This window comes from Neopelma chrysocephalum, unplaced genomic scaffold (assembly GCF_003984885.1).
Source record: "Neopelma chrysocephalum unplaced genomic scaffold, ASM398488v2 Primary Assembly neopelma1_26, whole genome shotgun sequence".
Classification (NCBI taxonomy): domain Eukaryota; kingdom Metazoa; phylum Chordata; class Aves; order Passeriformes; family Pipridae; genus Neopelma; species Neopelma chrysocephalum.
The window spans coordinates 4,006,782-4,031,088 of record NW_020897695.1 but is presented as its reverse complement, the minus strand read 5'-3'; positions in this window follow the sequence as shown (position 1 = coordinate 4,031,088).

The following is a 24,307-nucleotide window of genomic DNA, read 5'->3' as shown; positions in this document are numbered from 1 at the left end:
AATTAGAAGATTCTGAGGTGCCCAATACATAAAACAGAGTACCTGCATAGGTAATAGTTGAAGACATTCTATGAATTCAAGCAGATGTAATTCATTTTCTCTGTGATGTAACCCAACACTGTTTAGTCCCTTCTTAACAACCCTTCAATCATATCTTATTTCATTTAAGTCTAAATAACACTTCAGCCACCTCCTACAGGGGAAGACTTGCAGATTTTCCTCTGGAAATACATTTCTAGAACCTCAGAGTGTCCAAAACCTCCCAAATTTTATTTTAACTTCCACAATGAGAAAGTATTTAAGTAAGACAGAATTATGAAACTAAGGTTGCACAACATGTCACTTGTTCTCAAAAATTAATCTGATAGTGTTTGCAGTCATGTACTTGTGTACCTCGCATTAGGCCTCACCTTATGTTCTGTCTATATTTGGGCTGTAGCAGGTTTTCATGTAACCTAAGTAAACTTTAGTTATAAAACGATTATTAGCATAAATATGAATAATGTTTTTGAGACAGATTCTATCATCCCAGTTGTAGGAAAACTTAGTGGCATGACGCTGAAATTAACATTTACTACACGCTGTCTCTGACTTTCACCAACCCCAGGACTTCTTAGCCCAGATGTACGTCTCCTTTTTAGATCAAGGTCATATGGCAAGTATGTCCAGAGCTGATAGCTAAATTTCTTCCCCAGTTGAAATGGAAGTCCATCCTTCCGAAATTTCATCATGTACACAAAATTGTCTAGGTTTACGAATCTCTAATCTGATTAGTTTGGCACAATTTCTATAGGTATTAGTCAATCTTACCAAAAGACTTTTAGATGCATTGCACAAGCCAATAATTCTTTATAAAAGATCCTCAGGCAAAATGCATAACTAGTCTGAAATGAGTTTTGATTTAGTAGCTTGCAAGTTAAGTCAGGCAAAACCAGGAAACCATCATATTTTCAGATCAAATACAATTCACAGTGACTCAAAAAGTTTGCTAAAGACTATAGAAACATTTGGAGACCATGGAGATGCAATTTCGCTCGTATTCTATCATAATGTCAACATGAAAGTTCTTGCCTCAGTTGAGTTCCACCATGATGAATAGCATGTGGCTTCATTGCATTATGAGACTTAAAACCTTTTGGTCTCAATTTAAATTGAGATGATAGCTAAGCACATCTACTTTCAGAAAGAACCAATCAAAAAAAAGGATGTGATTTTCCATAGAAACATGTCTACCAATAGTTTATATATACTGAAGTAGCCAATTACATCTTGGCACACTCAAAAACACATAGCAACAGCAATGACAGCATGGCAACAGCAGCTGCTGCACAACGGAAAAATTAGAAAATTACTCTTTAGAAAAAATATATTCTGTTAATTCACTTTGTTTACATTTTCTTTCATGACATAGTTCTAGAAAAACACTGTATGTGTAGCTAACTCTTCTTGTGTACCTTATTATTGAATGGGTGAACTAAGATTATTAAGAAAAATATTCCTTATAGTCAAAGTTGCCTTCCACTGTGTGTATAGTTCTGCACATGGCAAATCATTCATGAAGTATGGGAATTTTGTTTTACTTCCTCCCAAATGAACGTATACCAGTCATAAGATGATTTCGTTTTTCATAGCCAGTATGTTGACTTTGGTGTGACAGGACAACCTCCCCAAGCATTGGGACATAACCTGGCAACCCAGGAATGGCATGGTCACAGTGGAAAGGGAGATTCTTTCCTCAGGTGAAACCATCATATGTTCCCCTCATACGCTACGACATTTGCCATATGATCAGATGTATTTACATGAGTATGCACTTAAAAATATATAAAGGGAGGGAGCAGGTTTTAAATAGCCATGGTGGAAATACTGTTTTTTCTAAAAAATTTTAAGGTCCAGCTCCTGCCTCCACAAGCATATGTTTCACTTCCACTCTCCCCTTCCCAGAGGAATGTCCCACTTTTATTATGGGACAGCACCCACAAGAGTGGTTATACTGTGCTTGATTTATACTGTGTCAGTGACAATATAGCAGGGAACAAGCAAAGGGTTGTCAGTACTTTCTCAGAGGGGCGTGAACGTGTGTGACCCCATCGAAGTGCCACCTGTGTGTAAAACAGAGCTGCAGAACATGGCAGTACACAACACATATTTTTGAAGGAAGGTGATGGGAAGGCAAAAATCTGTGCAAGAAACCTAGCAATTATGTTCACAGTGGCAGTATCATGTGTCTAAATAATATTTCTTGTGTTTTATCTGTAGATTTGGATCATATTCCCCTGGGATATGAAACAACTCATTTGTGCCTCTATAGTTAAGGATTAGGATGTTTCCCTAGTCTAAATCCTACCATTCTGCAGCTATTAGCATCTGCAAAGTTAATCTACTCTCTGCTAAGGCACAAATAGATTTTGATATACCAAGAGTGACTACATTTGAGTTGATCAGATAGAGTATAGTTATGTAAATAGTGTGTAAGTATGGATTTCAGCAATGCCAGATAAAGAATTTCATCTTTACTTTGTTACTTCTAGTATTTAGGGCTCAGTTTTGAGGCTTAATGTTTGTTTAACAGTTGTTTGTTTCTCTACAAGTCTACATTCAGGAGAGACAGGTGAGACCATGCCCACTTCCTGACTGCCCTGCAGATCCCCAGAGTGTCTGTCTGAAAGTGAGAAAAGATCAGTGCTTGAAAGGAAAAGATATTTTCTCACACTTACATTAAAGTGTCATTAGATAGAGCAATGAGGGTTTTTTTCAAATTTTCTCCTCTACTTCATCCATCTGTTTGGCCCAGAAAGTAGAGTCCAGGTGAGATGATGGTTAATCTGTCCAGGACAGCCTTTCCACTTTCCTCTTGTCCCTGTTCAATAGGTGGTTTGGAGAGCTTTGAATGCTACTTTTTAACCCATCCACATAAAAAGCTGCTCTCTAAAATGTCCTTTGAACATGACTGAGGGAAGACAGTATTCTCTCAAGTGCTGCTTATTGTCCTGCTTTTACACATTGTTATTTATATGCTTCATCTTCCACTTGTCCTGCTCTTATCCCATTGACCAGGTTCATAGCGGTCATGGCTATGATAAAAATCATTATTATCAGTTATAGTTGCTCTACTTCATTTTAGATAACACTTCTCTTGGATGAGAATGGAAGGGTATGTACTGCTGCTAGTAGCTCTTATCGTTTCTCAAACTGTCAGTGAACAGTCATTATTGTCCTTCCACTTCTCCTTCTATTGTGAGAACAGTTAGTTATCCCACTTCTCATAAAGCTTGCTGGTTTGTAAATTAGCTTCCTTTGCAATACCCTTTCATTTAAATCTGGAAACCCTTTACCCTTCTTCCCCTTGGTGCACATGGGGAAAATTAGTCATCAAATGGAAATGTGACTGAGACTTGAATATGAAATCTATACATTTCAGAATAAAAAAAATACCTCCACCCTCCTGAGCAGGATTCAGAGCTAGCATATGTTCAATTTCAGCATAACAGGTACTTTCTCATCACTTTTCTCTTTTGGTTCTTGGCTGAAATCTTCAAGCATTACAGTGCAGCTTTCTATTCAGTATGGCGAACATGACCTCATGTAGTCCCTCACCATCCCAGGAAGAGAACAAGAAACTTTCTGGCAAAATACATAAATCCTTCTTGATTTTTGAGTTTTAGGAGACAAATACTGGTATAACAGCAACATCTGATGGAAAGGATTTAAGAATAAGACTGAGCCACTGTCTCCAGCCTACTTTCCTCTATACGCTTTGTGTAAATTCCCAATGCTTCCTCCATGCTGTGTCTCTCCAGCCAATGCCTCACAGGTGAAAGAAATGCACTTGATGTTATTCACAGGTTGTTCATAGAAAGGGTACATCGTGCTAAGTTTGCTCTGTAATCTAGGTAGAGAATGTGAATGCCACAGTCAAATTTCATCACTGCTTATATCAGTATTTATTACTGGTAAGGTACGAAACTCAGGATTTTGGGGTTTCTATTCAAAGTTGATCCTGTCATGTAATTGGGATCATTATCTATGTGCGTGGGAGGCATAAATACCTGCAAGCACAGCATCACAATAAAAACACTGAGTGGGATGAAGTCACACCTTAATTACTCATTACCCTATTGATTTACTAAGGAAACTTCTACAGTAGAAAGAGTTACAGCAGCTGATCCACCCCTGCTTCATAGCTGCCAGCCCCAAACACTACTCCACAATATCAGAATAAGTGATAGTGAAACTATATCAAGTGGATCATACTCTGGTTTAGAAATGTAGTTAATATACAGGGTGATACACAAGACGTGGAGGCATAAAAGCAATTCTACACTGTGAGAAACATGAGTTTCAGGAAAACTCCAAGAGCCAGGTTTGGTTGGTAGAAGAGTAGGGGATGTTATCTACAGATGTAGCTACTGATGAGCTATCGCTCAATTTGTAAGGTATCATTTTATGCATTTAACAGTATAAGAATCCCCCATGACAAGCTGATCCATCCTACACTTTCATTCAAGCCCTTCCATGGCTTTGTTCCTCCCTTGTCTCTCTCTAGCTTGCCACAGACACTAGGTCAGCACATGGGCTTTGTTGCTCTTGTCCTTTTTCCTCTGTGCCATACCCACGTGTAGCTGCACGTGCAATGTGGCACCCAGGTTGCTCCTACAAGCAGCTCTTTTTCTGCACTTCTCTGAAGTGACATTTGTCTCCATCTACTCTTCAAGGTGCTGCCCACTTGCAAGAACTGACACATTTTTCCTCTCCGTCACTGGGAGAACATTTTTGAGTGCCAGTGCGGGCCCCTACTATATAAAAATGGTCATGATACTATAATTATCAAGGGCCAACTATCTCCTCCTCCTCTTCATTCACATAACAAGCTTTTAACAAGCAAGATCCTAGTAGTTTTTAACAAATTGGATACGGTGCATGGCAGTGCCATACCTAAGCAGAACAGAGGGGAACAAGACAGTGGTACTAGATCAAAGGAAAAATATAAGAACTGCGAGTGGTCTAAAGAGTACCACCCCAGGATGAAGAAAAAGAAATGAGGCAATGGGAGCAATTGAATTGACACAGGCGTTCTCATAAAGGACCCATTACACAAAATCAATTTGCTTTAATCTAAACTATTTGCCAAAAGCAGATAGCACCTGTGTGCCAGATACATAAAGATGTATGTAATCTGCTCATGATCTATCTGCAGGCTGTACTAACTGTCAGTTGCTTGATGTGCATGGGCTTAGTCGGGGGAGAAAGGAAAAAAAGGAAGAGCAACAACTAACTAGCTGTAGCACAAATGTGGAAAGCTTTCTTAATTGTCTCAGTTCTTATTTTATTTTCCTTCCCTGAATGGCAGTTTTGACCCCATAGAATCATTTTTTTTAGATCGGGCTTCAAATACTGAATGTTTAATGCACATGTTTTTAAACCAACAAGCTGAATTATCCATCTGGTTGTCTAATATATATCTGTGGTAGCTTTAAGTCCTAGCAAATTGGGTATTTCAGTACCTGGACATCTCCAGTATATCAGAATATAATGACAATGAACACGTACATTGGTGAAAAAAGGGGGGGGGTTTGTATTTCTGAATAAGCACGATAATATATTCTGACACCATAAGAGCAGTATTTTCTGTCAATCAGCTTGAATTCTCTGTAAGTCTCAGACATATAAGTCACATTGAGAGGGTTATGCATTTCACAAGTGGATTTTTATATAAATACTTTCTCTGGCTCCAGTTCAACACAACAAAAGAAGTCAAACATTAGTCTGTATTTGTATTTTTTCACTGAAATGTTTTGACATAAACTGCACACAATCCTAGCTGAAAAGTGCCATACAGTTTGGAAGAAACTGCTGTGAACACCTCTATTGTTCACAAAATGCCAAAGTTTTTGCTTCTTAGAAACTTAGAGGCCTCATTTCCACAGCCCAATCAACAGTTTTCTTCTGAAGAGCGCACAGTTATGTATACAGCCCTCTCCTGCCTTTACTGGGTTTTCTTTCCCTTGTAAATAGACTCAGACTATGAACAGCACTGAGAGCTATAAAAATGACATCTGACCTTTGCCAAAACAATGAAATATCTACAACCAAATGGTGGCTATTTTCTATCCAACTGTGAGGCAAATATCTGGTTTTGAAAGTTATTAAATAAATCACTGTCATTTACAGTACATTTCTTTACAATGCATGGCAACTTCTTGAGTCAAACGGATCAGTTACCCTACTTAATTCTGGCATAACTGAATGAAAGTCGAGTTAATCTGGTTTTGCCCCAGAATTCCCCTGTTTCCCTGACATGTAATGGAAGTGATCACAGACACTGCCTGAAAACTGCAAGGTTTGAGTGCAGCTCTGGAATATGGTAACAGTTGAATGCTGGAGGGACTGCAGCGTAATAGCCAACTTCATCATATCCAGAATAACCTACAGACTTTCCTAAAATGTACCAGCTAGCAGAGTCCCAAGGGGCTGCTAAATTGGTCAAGCATCACTGCAGCACGATGGTCATCTGACTACTCTCTTTTCCTCCGAGGATGCTCTAACATTCAGTCCCCCTTCACTCAACACTGATCTATTCACCTTTATCCTCCTTGTAGCCTGTCTAGCTACCACAGAAGAAAAATCCTCCAAAACCACAGAAAAACTTAGGGCCACAAACTCAATTTATAGGAAAATACGGGGGTATAGTCCTGAAGCAGACTGTCTGTAAAAGCATGTTCCATTTCATAGTGTTCATTCTATTCACTGGCTTAAACTCACTCTGAGTAGTCCCTATGAAAATGTGTTGGTTGCACTAGACATCCAATACTGTGTTTAGTTCAATGGATTTAATTATGAGAAAAGAAAAAAAAATAAATTCAAGCAATATGTAGATGAACCTGGACTGAAATATGTTGGTTTTGGAAAACAAATGAAAATGAAAAGCTACTGTTGTAAGTGGAAATGTTATGCCTTGAAAGGAAATCTATTCATTTCCACAAAAATTTAGTGACTTGAGTATGCATGGATTGGTTCCACTACAGATATATTGGATTCAATGACACTGTATTACTTTCAAAGCATATTTATCCATGCAGTAAAAATGTATAGGTTAGGAGAATTAAAGAGGCGTGATGATGGCTGCCCTGAAGACTCTAATCTGAAATACAATTTCTATTAAAATTGATCAAATTGGACTTAACAATGATACATTCAAAAACCCTAAATAAAACTTACGGTACTGTATCACTTTGAACACAGCAGTGCTTTCATGTCACTCTGTTGTAAACTGATTCTTCCAGGTTTCTAAGGGCTGCATCCCAGAATTCTCCCCAGAATGCAACTGTAGGCAATTTAGGTTCATTCTCCATAGGCAAACTATCTTTTTTCTCCCATCTGTAAGGAAGAAAATGTAGCTTGTCCCATAGGACAGGCAAAGAGGAGTTTGACTCTCTTTTTTGTCAGGCTGCGTGTGGAGACACAAGGGTGCTGCCTGGTGGCAGAAGCAGCCGTGTAGACCACAAAGCTGGGGCCAGTAATCCTCAGATTAAAGTCCAGCAGTATCTCCATGCTTGTGCTTCTGTCTGGCTCTGGGTGCCTCCTTAGGGCATTATTCAGGCTCTGTGAATCACCCTTCAGTGATCACCGAACTTGCTCCTGTGAACAGATACGGAAACAAACATGGAGTTCTGGCTCTTTGAACAGGTGCTCAAATCAGAAAAAGTAGCATACCCATGAAGCCATTCTTCGCTCAGGCCTATATATTTTTTTCTGTTTAAAAACTATATACCATACTGAAATGCTTGCTGGCTCTTGCTGAAACATAAAAACTTAGATATGAACTACCTATACAATTTTTTCTCAGAAATCATAGTGTTTAATAAATGCACAATTGAGAGGTGTTTCAGTTTGATCTACTGTTGCACAATAGGACTCTGGCTACACTGCTGTTATAGGTAATATTCTGTGGACACAACATTTGGAACCACTTGGGCTGTTTCTGTTGTAAACAGGCATCCTGACTGATTCTGAAAGCCCAGGTATTTGTTTTGATTTGTCTATAAAAATGTATCGGTAACTTTATTATTTAGTTTGTCCTGCTGACTAACACAGCTACCCACTCATGCTAAAGAATGTACATAATACAAAGGCTGTTAAGCGCCTGTACTATTTTTATAAGAAAAACATCAATAAGCACTTGACTTTGAAGTTTTTACCATCCATTTTCCAGAATGACTCTGAATGATAAAAGAAAACAGTCTTCAACTTCCCTCTTTGTGGTACACAATAAAGCTCTATTTACCATGTGATTTCTTCGTGATGAGACCCTAGCTTTTCCCTACACACTCACATTTCCTCAAACAACACAGACAAATTATTTTTTCATAAATCCTGAGTCGTCTGTTCCTGTTTAGTAAAAGTGGTACCCAATATTTTCAAGTTAGAGTATAATAAATATCCTGGGTTCCAATAGTTAATCTAGCCTTTCAGAATAAATTAATGATAAATCTAATTGCAGTATCAGTATCCACACGAGTCTGATGAGCCACAGTTTTATCTTGTCACAGGAAAGAATATTTCTATGTTAACATAACCTATTTTTCATTGCCATGTTGTAAATTAAAAGTTTGTTGCAGCTCCTAAGAAACATAATCCATTGTTCTCATTGGAACTCCAAGTTAAATGTACACTAAAAGTTTAAGACTTTATTTAAAGCCTGGAAAGCATAAAATTAAGTGATAGACGAAAAAATGTAGTTGTGAAATATATCATTTAAAGACAGTTACCATTCTGTGGTATAAGACTTCCTGCATCAGTTACGCTCTCTCAGAACGACTTTTTTAAGTGCTATTTCCAGTATCACCAAGCAGGCCTTTTAATCACAACTGCCATACATACAGAACTCTAAGATAATAAGGATTTTCCTCAGTTATGGCTTGCACAATATGGTGAGTTACGCTTTGTTTCTAAGTTCATCCTAAATTCTGCATCTACTACTTTTTTGTACCAACAGAAAGAAAGTTGGTTTGGCATATAGCAGAACTCTGATTCTTTCTACATTTCACCCACCTTTTACTACTTCCTTTTGATTATTTTGTACTATTATATTATTCAAGTTAAAATACCCCATATGACAGCTATGTTAAAAGACTGTCTTTGCTCAAAGGAAATTAGAAGCTATGGTCCTGACTGTGCAAATACTTACACAGAGGAGTAATGGCATGACTTAAATAGTTCAACTGACGTACCAAATTTCTTACAAACATGTTGATATTTCAGGTTTAAGTGTTGACAATAAACACTGTCCCAAATGCATAATCTGAAGCAGGTGGAAGGAGCGTCTGTTAAGGGCTCCATGTGGGGAAAGCCCTCTACTCCTGCTTCCTCAGGTGAATGCACAGGAATGGATGCAAGATGCAGGACTTGAAGGACAATCCAGTTTGACAGTACAGGTTTCTGCTGTTTTCATTTGACTGAAGTCCTGTGTAGGTCAGAACATTTTGTACTCCCATGGCTGTTTTCACAATCATACTCATACTCCAATAGTCACTTTACTCATTTATTACATATATTTTACAATTCATTCTGTTCTGTGCCTGCACTTGCATGTCTCCTGACTGCTGCCTTTTAAGTGTCTAGCCATCCCAGTAGACAAGCAAGCATTTTAAAAATATATCTGATATTTTCTAACTTCTTCAACACAGTAAATTATATTTATCCAAAACACGGGCAAGGAATCTCAGTGTAGCATGGCAGAGATCACCCAACTGAATAATCCCTAGCCTGTTCTAAGGCAGCAGATAAAGGGCAACACAAATTGCTTCAGAGCCTGTCCCAGGACCCCCTCCATCACTGGGATTTATGTTCTATACAACCAGCAGAAAAGCAAGTCCAAATACATTCATGTAAAAGAGGAAAAGGATCAGAGCAGTACAGCCCTTCAGGGCCTCCAGAGGCTATTTGCTATCCCAGGCTGAAAGACTTCTCACTCTGATTTTTAAATATGGAGTTGATAGCATGTAGGTTGACAGCCTTAAGTATAGGATCAGGAATGCACAAAACAAGGGCATCTCACGGGAGAGCTACTATTAGTTTGCCTCTAATGTAGGGCAAAGTCCCCCTCTCAGTTAGGAGCACACACACTCGGGATAATGCTACCACCTGTCATGTAGTAAATCCAGATTTACAGAGGTGTAAACAGGAGTAGAATTTGTTCCAGAATCTCTAGGCAAGCTGAGAAAGAGCCCTTCCAGAACACATATTTCAATATCATGCCTTAGGTAACAGCAAAATTACAGTCTTTATGTTTCTTTCATGCGGTATCAAGCTTCCATGTATCATACATCTTTGTGTTTCTTTAGCTACTTGGTAGCCCTAAAAGAACACTGGGTTGGGTTGTTGGGATGGTGGGGGTTTTTTTTCCATTTTACAAGAATATATGTTTTTCAAGTCTAAATAAACAAAATGTATTCACTCTTTAATTGGCTTTTGTCAGGAGACATTCTTCTTTTCAGCTGTGAAAGATGTATTCTTTGATGTCTTCATTAAAAGATCTCACAATTTTTTTTTCCTGAGAAATATATATATATTAATACTATGGAAAGCTTTAGTCTTCCCCTTTGATTGTTCCATAATGCCAAGAATGCCATTTTAAATATGTGCTATTTTAACAGGGTTTATGTTAAGCAACAAGGTGGATATTATTCTTTAAATCTAAGATTAAACAGTATGAAGAGTGGAGCCAATTGAAGTAAATCATAATTGCTAAACAGGATTAAGTTTGCAATAGCTTCCTTAAAGTTTGCAAGAAAGCAGATACAAGAACAGATCCCTGAAGCAGAAATACATTTTATTCATGGCTTCTAACCCAGGCCTGCACTCTCCAAAGTGTCATTGTCATGAATCATTGTTAGCAAAACAATAACCCTAGTGGTCTTACATTTTCTCTCTGTGCAAATTATGTATGTTTCATGTGACATTACTTACTTCCTCAACTAGCAAGTCTTTTCCGTCTGTTGGAAAACCACCAGTGGTGATGTGCTATCAAAGTGAATTACCTTCTTACATGCCAGGAAATTAGGGCAATCTAGTGTCTTTCCTCTAGCTCCTCTACACTGTCATCCAGCTCCCACAGGATCTCCCATTCACTCTTCTCCTACTGACTTGTATGGGAGCCATTTTATAGGAAGTAATTTCTCTGTGGCTTGAAAAAGGCATTTCAGGCTTGAAAAGAAGCCATGTGACTTCACGATTTGTTCCAAGACAGCCACTGAGCACTAGAAAGAGGATTCCCATCCAAGTTCCATGTAAGTGGATAAAAAAACAAATATGATGAAGGAAACAAAGTAGGGAGAGGGTACGCTACCAGATACGAGCACATGTGGCCATAGGGGTCTTTATTCCTTGTACATGTCAGGGAGCAGCTGTAGCCAGTGGCAGGACAGAGGATTCAGGTGTCAGATCATGATGGACTTTTCATTTTCTTTGCAATTCTCATGACGCCAAATACTTGGATTATTATTATTATTATGCCGAGTTGGGAGGGACCCACAAGGATCATCGAGTCCAACTGCTAGCCCTGCACAGGACCACTCCCAAGAGTCACACCTTGTGCCCAAGACTATCATGCAAGTGCTTCTTGAACTCTGTCAGGCTTGGATGTAATAGATCTGCATCAACACTGTGATGTCTAAGCACTGTTAACCATACGATTGGCTAGTAGGAGTTAGGCTGAAAGTAGTCTTTGAAAGCAAACCAACAGTGTTCCCTGCCCTACTATAAATTACACTTTGGCTATAAAATATATATCTTCAAAACGTGACAAGTGCTAAAAAACCCTGCGAATGAACAGTTAGGAGTATGCTCCAGTTCCCCATTCCCATATCATCTTCCTTCTTTTCCTCTCACTTCTATTTCTCTCCTGCCTACGCCAGCACTTCATATCTCTCCGATAATCTGGTCATGCCATGTACCCCTCTCACATAAGCCCACGTCCATGCCTATCTTTCCCTTTCATAACTATTCACCTTCACGCCTCCCATCTCCGTCCTCCTTTCCATTCTCTCCATGGATGCACTGTGATGGCAGCAGCCATCTTTCTCCTCGCTCCAGTCGTCTTTGTGTCTCCAAGTGACTTCCATCCCTCCATGACCCCATGACCTCTATACTGCTTCTCAGGGGTTCACCTGACTTCCCAAAAATTGCAGGACCTTTCCTAGACATTTCCAAAATTTTTCTCTGTCTCCCATTTACAGACCCAAGTTTTCCTCCCTCTGTACATAATTATTGAGCCCCAAAATTCCCCAGATTTCCCCCTTTAGCCTCTTCGTACCCAGTCATTGTAAACAGAATTAAGGAGGTTTGCTTTCAATTGCAATATGTCCGAAAAAAAACTCTATCCTGGGAGAGACAAGGAGTGAGGCAGAGTTAATCAGATCAGGTTGAAAAACAAGTTTCTAATGAAGAGCTAAATTCTATTATCTTAATTGTTGAGTTGCTATTATTACTTCATAATATGGCAGGTAAAAGAGACGCAAGCAGGTATTCCATCATTTCATACCAACCAATGAGCATTCATCCAGTAGATATGTCCATGAGAACATTTACGCATGCAAAAATTCCTTTGAACTCGCCTACATTTGGTGGAGACATCCATAGTATGCCTATGTAAATGTGAATGCTTACCTTGGTTTATGTGTGCTGACACAGTTTCTTGGGATCAACTATGGCATGCTCTTTAGTGGAAGGTTAGGTCTTGCCTCTCTTTAAGTCAGCGGCCCTATTGAATCTGAAATGGTCGTATTGACATCGAGGAGGATAATGATACCTATGCTCTCCAACAAAAATTTAGATTGTGATCCCTACATGACCCCAAGCCAGAAAGGATGAAACAGTAAATTATGCTAATCTACTCATTGTCAGGTCCCCATCTGTTCTTTCCTTTCATTCAGGGCTCCATTCTCTCCAGAACTAGCCCCACATGAACATCTTTAACAAACACCTGGAGCTAAACCCATCACAATGACTTTGTACCCCCCTCTCCAGAGTGAATATAGCTGAAGCATGAACTGCAGGGTTCTCCACAGCTCATCTTCCCCAGGATGTAGAAGAACATCCAGCAACACAATGCATAAATGGCATCTGATTGTATATTCAGTAATTTGCAAAGGGTCCCCCCGTCATTAGTGAGAATTAATGAGATTCTACTGTAATAAAATCTTACTCCAAAATACAGAGTTTTACCGGAACATATGGGATTATAAAAGTAAATGTGCATCACACATAATCTCATACCACATTATATAGCACATTTTTAAAAAGGAAACACCCACAGGTCTGAACAACTTTTATTTTTATGCAAATGCAGTATGCTCAGAGACTGTGCTTACATGTCACTTTTGTGTGGTATCACTGCAGTGCCAAAGGGAAGTATCATGTCTCACTTTGCCTAGCCTTTATTCATCTACCTTTGCAAACACTCTTTACCATTCATAGGCTAAAGGACTTCTGGCATCACAAAAACTGTACTCTATTCACATGCATCTTTTGTGGCAGAAGGAAGCCCCTGCAAGAGCTTTGTAACCCGATCCTCCTTGGGAACTCAGAACACTGTACAAGTTACACCCAACCCTGCATGCTTTTTATAATCATAGCCATCATCTTTTTATTATGTCTTGGACTTGAAGAGTCCTGAAAGCAGATGTAACTCATGATGACCTGACTTCAATGGGAGAATGAACCAGGTGGCTAATTGTCTCTAAAACAAATACACTGATAATTAGCAGGAGAGCACAATTCAACAGAAGCCTAACCACCAACCTTTATTCAAGTTAAGCAAATGGGTGAGCAAATGATGCAGCTGCAGCACACTTTGACAAGTTAATAAGGGATCCATACTTCATCTAGTCAGCTACAGTAGCCAAAGCATGCCCTCAGGACCTGGTATCAATGATTCTGACTTACATAAAATGGAAAAAAAATATCAGCACTAGTGTGCAGAAAAGTCCTACAACAGCTTCCCTTTCTGAGCAGGTCACTGCACTAACATTTCACCCTAAATACCTACCTTCAAACTTTGCCTTGCAACCCAGAAGGAATTTACCATGGTAGCCTCATCTTGCTTTCCACTTGCCCATGCCACAAAAACAAGCTCATCTGAGGAGCAGTCTGGGAAGAAATAGCAAAGTTAGGCTGTACTGCATTGGCACTGCTGCACAGAGGAGCTTACTTGCTAGTGGCTCTCAGAGTAGATGGTTTTAGCTAGCACTGCCAGTCCCACATCTTTACAAGCACTGAACTTCAGACATTGACTCCATAAAAAGCAAGCAAAGAAAATGCGTGGAGGTTGCTTTAAAGGTATTAGCAACTCAGAGACTAACACTGTCCATGTTAAAACACAGATTGCTTCGTAAATGGTGTCAAACAGCAGCCAAAAAATAGCATCATGCAAAGTACCTAGTGCAAACAACTCCACGGGTGTTGACAGAGAGGTGGAAAGGTAAACATTTCCAAGTTATTCCCATGATCCTTGTTACATTTGTGACATTGATCGGGTAATTCAGACTCTCGTGAGGTAAGAGATAACATTCTCACCTTTGTTGTTTTCCTTCAATATTTACCTTTGGTTATGCTTAAAAGAGGAATAAACAACAGTGGTTATCTGTTCATCTGGAAGTGTTTTGAAGTGCTAGAGGGAACAAAAGTCAAAAGGACCATTTCCCCAGCACTCTGCTCTCAGGTCAGATTAAAAACTAATGTGAGCATTTTGTTTTAGGGGAACGTCTCAGAAAGGAGAGGTTTTGTTCTGAAAGAGGACTAGAAAGCAGAACTAGAAATAAAGTAAGGGTCCAGTGTATCCATGTTGTGCCACTCTTACCTGCTCCCTACTTTTTCCTGTACTGCTAGCAGCAATACAGAAAAATCCTACTGATTACACTCACCCCACCTCACCAAAGGTGCTTGGCCTAAAAGTAGGTTTTAACAAAGCCTATCAAGCACACATCACTAACCTCTTTACAAATGAATCTTGACAGGTTTACATTGGCATAGCACTGGGGCAAGAGGGTGGTGAAATTAGCCTTCTTCTCAGGGTCCAAAGAGAGCAAATCATAAAAATTAAACAGACAGCATAAATGGTGAAAAGTAGAATTTTTCACTAACATGTTTCTGGCTTCCAGTTTTAATAGTCTAAGGAATTGTTATTAGAGTGATCAAAGGGAGAAATCACAAATGCAAGAAATATGACAACTAAGCATCAAGCTAGTGTGGCAAACTAGATTGCTTTCTTTCCATTTCCTGTTAAATACTGCTTTGGAACTTTATTTTGATGTAGATTTGACAAAACTCACATTACATTTCAGTTTCTGGTGCATAGGTCTGCTGAAAGAAAAAGAATAAAGGGAAAATGAAGAGACTGTCAGAACAATAGCTGCTTTAAAAAACAAGGAGTCTGCTGAGGCTTTAAAAAAAACAAGGAGTCTGCTGAGGCTTTAAATTTAGAGAGTTTACTCCGACAAATAGAAAAAGAATCACTGGGGAAAATAACCTCCTGCATACTCTTGCAGCCCCTTAAGACATTTGTCTGTTTACTAAGCTCGAGGTACTTTTCTCTAAACTTATAAATAATTAGATAGTCTTTAATAGTTGAAGTAAAAAGTATATTAGATAATCTTTTTTCAGTTCTTCTTTTAACTAAGGTCAATGCAATAACAGGTGAGTTTTCTTTTTTTTCCTGCCACCAATTCATATATCATTTCATTGTCACATGAAAAGATCTAAATCTAGACCCCTGCCAAGTTCAGAATAAGCTTAGCTTTTGTATTTGCTTGTGTAACTTTCTGAGACTACTAACAAATACATTGAAGAATATCAGCTGTTCATCAACTTAAAATATATCATTGTGAGATGATGATATTTCTAATTCCCTCAATACTTTTCATTTTACCATAATGAGAATTAGATTCTGATGTTCTTGCAACACAATTTTACTATGATTTGTCTAGAAAACTGTGGCTCAGTATTGTCTGGATCCCACTTATCATATGTTCTTTGAATTAATTGTTTTGCTGAATAAGTGGCATAGGCCCAGCAGTTTAGCCTCTTGGGACTTCTCTTCCATGTAAGTTTTGAACTTCCTACTTATAAAGTCCGTTCCCATAGTTCTTTCCTGGGAGTCTGGGACATTTTTATATGAGGCATTTCATGAACAGGCTTCGTGAATAAGGTGTGAAATGTGACCTTGTCTCTCAATTCAGTTGCTGAGTTCCACAGGCATTGAAAAGCATATGACTTCCCACATGGAGCCCTTTGGTACAGGCAGGTAGTGTACATCATCAAGCACATGCTTCTAACTAGTGCAACGATACAGTCAGACTAAGTTTTACTCCATTCCAGATTATTCAGTTTGTGACAGTAAACAATAAAAACCCAGAATGTTCAGAGCCAACGGATCCGTATATTCTTTCTAAGGAGCACCTCTCAGAAAATACTTGTATGAAAGGAAGCAACACTGAAGGACATTTCCTTAAAAAAATATAATTTCCTTGCAAAATAAATATTTAGTTGCGGAGTAAGAGCAATATATAAATTTAATTAGTACCTTAGCATTTCCTATAAAGCTGCCTGTCAATAATATTTCCTATACCAAATTGCACTGTAGCCTTTTGCACACCAGTGGTACCCTTCCTCCTACAAGTTAGAACCAAAGTAAATACTCTTCTTCTGAATGATCCTTCCTTTTTTTCCCTGGGACTTCTTTCTTATTTCATAAAGAACTCGGTATATTCTCAAACTAATCCTGAACATATATTTTCTTTCTTTTCTAGTCATCTTCAGAATTGTACTGAAGGAAATGTTGGGCTGCAAGTACTGCAGTCACTAGTCACTTGCTTCTGTTGCCCAGATTATTTGGGTCTGTGGAGAGCCATCATATTCCTGGAGCAGCAGATACCTTTAGCATTTGTATGTTCACCATGCAGAAATCACAGCAATATATTTCAACTTCATTTCTCCTGTTTTAATGACTTAAAACCAAAACTAAATCAGGTAGGAAGGGAAGTTATGAGCAGGGCTACATATCAGTTCCAAGGAAACCACCGTCCCAGAATAAACCTATTGTTTTCCTTTTTTTCAGTTATTAAAAATGCCAAATATACACAAATAAGCAAATTTTCTTCTTAGGTACACCAGAGTCAAGCGTTTCTAAGTTCAACAGACTTCTGTTGATTTCTTTAATAAATTTGAGATGAGATCTGTGGTCATGTTACTGATTCTGGACTTTTAGTGCGAAACAAATGCAAAGACTCTGTTACTATATGGAACTCATTGTCATGAGATATTTTAATGAAAAATTGATGTAGCTTGTAAAAAGAATAACATATTTCCTCAACTAAGAAGGTTTTTCACTTTTATACACAATTCTAAGAATTAGAGAAAAACAACTTCTGAAAATTGATGGCAGGAGAAAAACATTTCCTTTTGAGCTGGTTGCTTTATAGATACTTACAAGAGGGTTTCCTTCACCCACAGAGGACAGGTAAGGCCGAAGAGGAAATAGTATGTATGATCTGATTGAGAACGCCTGTCCCTACATCGATTTCATGAAATATACTGGTATTTGTGCCCTTGATATTCCCCACATAGCTCTAGAAATTTTCAGCTTTGTTTGCTTTTCCATGGCAGTGCATGCATACAAAATTGTACACCAATGTTCCCCCTCACCAGCTGAGTGCACATCCATAAATAAAACATGTCTTAGAAAGGTTATAGATTTAGCCATACAGAGGATCAACAAGGTCCTTAGGAAGATATGGCATTGGGATTGGAAGTCTCCAGGAAAATTAGAAGACGGGAAGACATGACTCAAAATCTTGAAGGTGATGATGTGACAGTTGATAAATGGAAAGAGTGATTGAGCAAATGAATGAATGAACGAATGAATGAGATGAAAAGGTATAGTAGTTATATGGAATACTCATTCATGTTTGCCTCATGCTGATTAGTTTGTTTCTTAGCACTCTTTTCTAGGCTTCTGCCTTTTAAACAAAGTAGTGACTGCATCTGGAAGATGCAGAAGACTATATTCAACAGTCTAGGTAAACACACAATTGTAAAGGACACAAAAATTTTTCTGTCTGTGTAAGAAACAAATGCCATTGCATAGCTAGCAACCTGATTTCTGAAATGTGGACCGTGCCCCATTTTGCTCCCCAGTCACCAGGTTTAACCAGGGCTCCTCCTCTGATGCTTTTCCTGATTGCTATATTTTTCCTTTTTCTCCTCCCTCATCCTCAGCACTAGTAATGCCGTTAGAGCCACAGCAGACTTTATATGAATGCTGTAAATAGTCAGGAACCGCAAACCAAATGAAAGCAGCTGACTCTTTTGTGCCCACTGAAAGTTTTGCAAATGCTTTTGAAATTATAAGAGAAGGCAGGTTGTGGGGGCAGGGAAAAGAGGATGTGATTCTGCGAGATCAAGTTTAAGAGCAAGATATTTGCCAGAATCTCCTCTAAAGGAGCTCCTTACCAGGAGCAGGTCCCTTTTCTTGAATTCACTCTCTAGAGAACCAAATGTGAAGATACAAATGACCAGAAATTAGAGCAGGTATCCCACTTACTGCACCAAAAAGTAAGGTGTGTTTACACTTACCCATATGTTTGAAATGCTATAAAAGAAGGTGTCTTACTTGCTTCTTTAACTGTTTTTTGTTGTTGCCAAGGAGGAATCTTCTTCTTAGTCTATGCTTTTGCTTACTATATTGTATTAGATGACCAAAGGTATAAAACACATGGGAAAAATCAGCAGGTTTTTTTTAACCCTTGCCTAATTTAACCAACCTTTTCTGCAAAGCCCTGGGACACACCTTAGTTTTCTCTCCCATATCTATGAAGGGATTCCTATTAGGGGAATAATTCACTTAATTCCTTTAAAAAATTATATTTAAAAAGTCCTTGTTTACAGACTTTTAAACATACTCATTCTCAATCACCCAGCTTACAGTCTCCAATGAAGTGATAATTAGGTATTAAGAGCTAACCAGATAACCTCAGAGGTTATCTGTCTCCAGGCAGCTACTAAACACCTAAGCAAGAGTGAAAGTGAAAATATGAGGTGCTCAGGAGCATTTATCCCTAATAAATTCTGAAATGCTTTGAAATATTTCAAATTATTGACCTGTCTTTACAGCCCCACACTGCTGTGACACAACCTAGCATGCTTTGCAGGACCCACTCACTTAGATCACTCAGTGCTCATGATAAAAACATGATGTGTTTAATCCCATAAACCTTGCTGTGCCCCCTTCTTTTCAGCAAGGTATCATACTGAGAAAATCTCTCTCCCTGATAACTGTAAATAATGCAATTTCATTTCATCAAGTGGAGGGTTTTTTAAATGTTCTTGACTTACTGCCTGGGAATCCTTGCGTTTTCAGAGGTGAAGATATCGTGTAAATTATTCTCTCAGTTGACTTGGAGCTCTTCATACATCCTTCTTCCATCTGCTAAATTCACAGAAATATAAGATTTGCCATTACAAGATTCATATTGTGTTCAAAGCAAAAGGAATTTGTAATGTAATAAATAGATTTTTTTGTTCTCTTTCCTTCTAATATTATTTTTATATTTACCCTCTTTTTTTTTTGCCAAGAATCCAAGGTTTACCTACCTGACTGAGATTTAAGTGATATTCAAGAGACAAATCATTTGTATAGTATTTAAGGTGATATGTCCACAACTCCAATGTTTTTCTCTTTGTCAGGATGCTAAAATGTATCTGATAAATTGTGATAATCACTATCTTTAAAGTAGGGTACTTGCCTTATAAGTCATTTAACATAAAGCCAACCAGCTGCTATTGTGATGAGAATGCTCTGATGAAGTGGGTCATTGCAAAATGGTGTTTCAGTGTATTCCACTACTCTGATAAGTACACAAACATATTACAGAATTTCCTTCTCAACAGTGAGCCTAATTTATCCTGAAGTAACTCAGCTAGCATACCAAAAATGGCAACAGTCACAAATGTGACTTTCCTCTTTTTTTTTCCCCCCCACAATCTCCTGGACCATGATCCCACATCTATGAGGAAGCCAGGAAACTGCGGTCCAGTATGCCATGTGGATTCTCTGGCATACCAGAAGCAGGGATGATCAGGATCACTTTTTTTACCATCCAAACCCACACTTTCTAGGTGAACTAAGACACTGGCGTAGATGTGTTCTTCAGGTACATCACATTACCATTACATTAATGAGTTTCAGGTAATTTTAGGAAGTGTTAGGCAAAGGGAGTATTGCAGTTGCTACATTAAAATCTACCAAATCTAAGCCTTTCTGAAGTGAGAATCAAAACTCTCATTCACTTCAGGTCACAGTGCTTGGTCTTCTTTTAAGTTTTTCACCTCAGAGTGCCAAGGTCACAAACAGTAATAGGTGGATTATTTTGGTGGCCAAAGATTTCCCTAGAATTGTTTCAAGGAACTGGCTTTTTAATGAGAAAATATGAGAAAGCATTGCCATACATTCTCAGAGAATGTTTAATTGAATGGCATACTAAGAATAAAAGCATCTGTGAATATAAGACTTCCAAGCTGTTTTTGTTTTCCAGTCATCTCCTTATATCTGTAGGTCAGATTCTGTCCTCGCTTCTAGAAACTGCAGTGTTCCCTCCTGCCAGCCTACAAAATATTTTCCAAGAGTTTGAGAATGATTCTCCTCAGATCTCTTTTCATTAAAGTTCTCAATAAACTGAACCAAACGTAGCTTTTTGGGAAAACTTACAGACAGCTTTGCCTAGGTTGTCTCAATTCAGATTTAATATTGCCTCAAATATTCCCTAGAAAAGGTAAGTGAAATCAAGATGTTTGTGAACTTTTTAGCCCACGATTCAATATTCTACATTCTGAAAGTGATTAGCAAAAAGACAACTAATAAATACTTCCAGAGACACTGAAAATACATACCACACACATTTATGTAGGAATTGCCATAATAATATTATCACTAACAGAAATATGCAAATATGAAAACATTTCAAAGTAAACATAACATTTGCACATAGTAAATACCCATATGTCTCAATAAACACAATTTTAAATTTTAATATGGCAAATGTGTGGTTCTTTTAATTGAGGATGAAAAATTAAGAACAAGCCCTTTATGGGGTGAAACCTGCCATTTTCAATGTGCAAAGCTGGTACTGGGTAGAAAAGCGTGACACACCCTGTGCAATCAGGTGGCATAAGGGCAAGGCCTATAGTTAGTGCATAAAGATTGAACACCAAATTAAAGTGCCATCAGGACTACATCACCTGTACTCTTAATGTGACTATAATCCTGGTTTTGGCTACCAGAAGAATGTCTGCTCTTCTTGTTTGAGCTAATAGCAGATGCCCTCCATGACATGTACTCTCTTTCATGTTTTCTTTGTAGTAGTCACTAATGCACAGTTTTTTTCTTTTTCTCTGAATCTACTGCTAGTTGCAGATAGCTTTGGTTGCAATGCTAGCAAAGGACTAAAGAAAGAGCAAAAATTTGGGAACGCATTCTGAAGAGCAAAGTCCATCATTTCCTGTTATTTCCAAATACTGTTCTTTTTTTTTCATGTCACTCGGTTGTTTTGTTGAAGAATAGCCTTATAAAACTTTTAAAACACAGTTCAACAGGACTGAATACTACCTGCAGATACATATTTTAGAAAGTCTTTGACTTTAACAAAGTGTTGGGAATAAGAAGAATGTTGCCAGCCTCAGAATGTCTTCAGTAAGATTACCTTGCCTGGCCTCCCTTTGATATATGTACTTTGTCATTCTAACACAAACATTCATAAACTGAAAGCTGTTCTTCTTCCTGGTCCTTCCTTCTGGCAACTCACTATTCTGTCTTCCTTTTCTTCCTTTGCAATATTTGCAAGCATACCAATTGCCTCAGAGGTTTCGGAGAGCTGCAGTTTCACCACTGAATTCTTCAGCAAAGACTTAGGGCTTTCACAGTTTGATTTTGAGACATCAGACTGTGTTTCCATAACCAACTATTAATCAAAATGAAAATATCACTTAAATTCTCAGCTGAAGCAATGTGTTATAGACATACCGATGGAGCACAAATATCAGAATGCTAAGATGATGTAGAGTTTCTGATCATAATAGTACTATATGAAACAGATACAAGATGACATATGTTTCTAGCTGTTCCCTCTCCCTTTAACACATAACACTGATAGCATTACACAATTTGTCAACATTCGGGTGAATTTAGTCGGGACTCCTGAATACCCCAAAACAGCTTTTACAATTTCTAAAATGGGTCTGGTTCCTGGGTTTTTCTTCAAATCCCTCCATGTAAAATGGAGACTGGGCAGCAAACTTTCTAACTGTGCCCATGCACTCATAAACATCTGTAGGAAACCATAATTCTGCTGAATGCAGGAACCACATTGCCATGACATTTTGGTTATGAACATTAGAGAAGCATGTGGCCCTGAATCCCAGTGTTATGGATTTCAGCAATCTCAAGTGGAAGCCAGCTCTCTGACTCATGCAAGCATCTGATATATGCTGAAAAACTCTTGTAAAGCAAGGCATGCGATGTAAAGGTCTTGCAACTTGGCAGCAAAAAGAAGGTCAAGAAGAGGATGGAGGGTAGCAACCCTTGGGGAGGCAATGGTTAACCAGCCATAGTCCCAAGAGCAGGCAGGCAGCTCCACCACTGCAACAAAAAAACAAATTATTAACACTAAGCAATTTAGCAGCTCAACTTAGAATAAGCAGCACATTGGGCACTGAGTACACAGTGGCAGACTGTCTATGACTCTCTGCTACCAGCCAGCCAACGAATTTTATTTTCTGCCCTACAAAGAGTTCTTTGAAAACTCCACTATAATAGCCCATTCTGTGCCCAGGAATAATTTTAGAAGGTCTGAGTCCCAGACTTACTTTTTGCAGGTGCAGGACAGCTCATTTGCACCTCCAGCTACAGCCGCTGTTTCCAGGGGCTGAGCTCCCTAGGCCGAACTCCAGCATCAGCAGAGCCATAATACGGAATATCTCTGTTTTCCTTACTGATTTGCACTACCATAAGCAGGTCTGCCCTGTCCAAATCCAGTCCCCCAGAGGTGTGTGATTGCAGCAGGGTAAAGTCAATGAATAGCGCAACCAAGATCCCAGGTTTTGAAAATCTGCTCCCCTCAAGAACAGCTACATTGTACCAATGTAGCACTATTTTTATAAAGGGTACATTTCTTGATCATACCTCACACTGCAAAGCTTCTGTTCAACCAACTACACGACAGTCTGTTAGCACTGAAGGAAATCCCCTGAAAGCTGTGTTTGTTTGACCAACACTGACTAAAATTAGAAAAATATTAAATGAAAGCAGCTGGTCAGCTACCAGCCACAATATTATCTCAAATTCCTTAACAGGAAATATTATAATAACATTTTATTTGTTTTTTCCCCTGGTTGCTGCCACTGGGCTGTAATATTTCTTTCATGTTGCTAATAGATCAAGAGCACTTCTGTTGGACTCGGGCTGTACTGTGTGCTGACACCAATATGCCCAGCACGGACCCTAATTCATGATCCAGCCAGTGTCTAATGGTGCATGGAGGCAGGAGGGAGTGGAATGAAAGCAGAGATTATTGACTGCTCTACCCAAGGTTATCCACAGCCTTGTTCTTCCTTCTGGTTCAGTATTTTGACCATAGCTCTGTAAATGTAAGAAAAATGGAAAATAAGCTGCTTCTCAGCAGATCTTTGCCTATGACCTCTCCAGGGACACTGATCCAGAACCATGGGAAATGAACCATGATATATCTGGTTGCTTTGTGAAAGCTACATCTGCCACTTGGACCGTGTTTATCTGCATGTGTTTGCTCATCCTTCCTCCGTGCAAGACAGTGGGGAGTGCCTGCACAAGACTTTGCACCTCTCCTCTAACACTTGCGCTCTCTCCACTACAACAACCTTTCCGCTTCACACTGACGTCCCAGGAAAACCAAACAGAGGCCAAAATGGGGCTTGAACTCAGTGACATGAGCCGTCTTTACTTCCAAACCTCCCAGATACCCCTGGGCTTTGCCCACCACCTCAGCTCAGACATCTTTACGGCCCTGCCATGGCTCCCTGAACCCAATTTTGCCTGCTGGTTCTTTCACCCAGATCCAGAAGAGGAGGACAACCTGGCCCCAAACTGTTGGACTGTCTCCAGCCAGTTTTGCATATTCCTTTCCCCTCAAGGAATGGTCTTTGTTTCTCTGCTGTCACAATGGTTTTAACACCCCATTTACATAACACCTTAAGAAATGGACCCTGAGGCCTGGTCTACAGT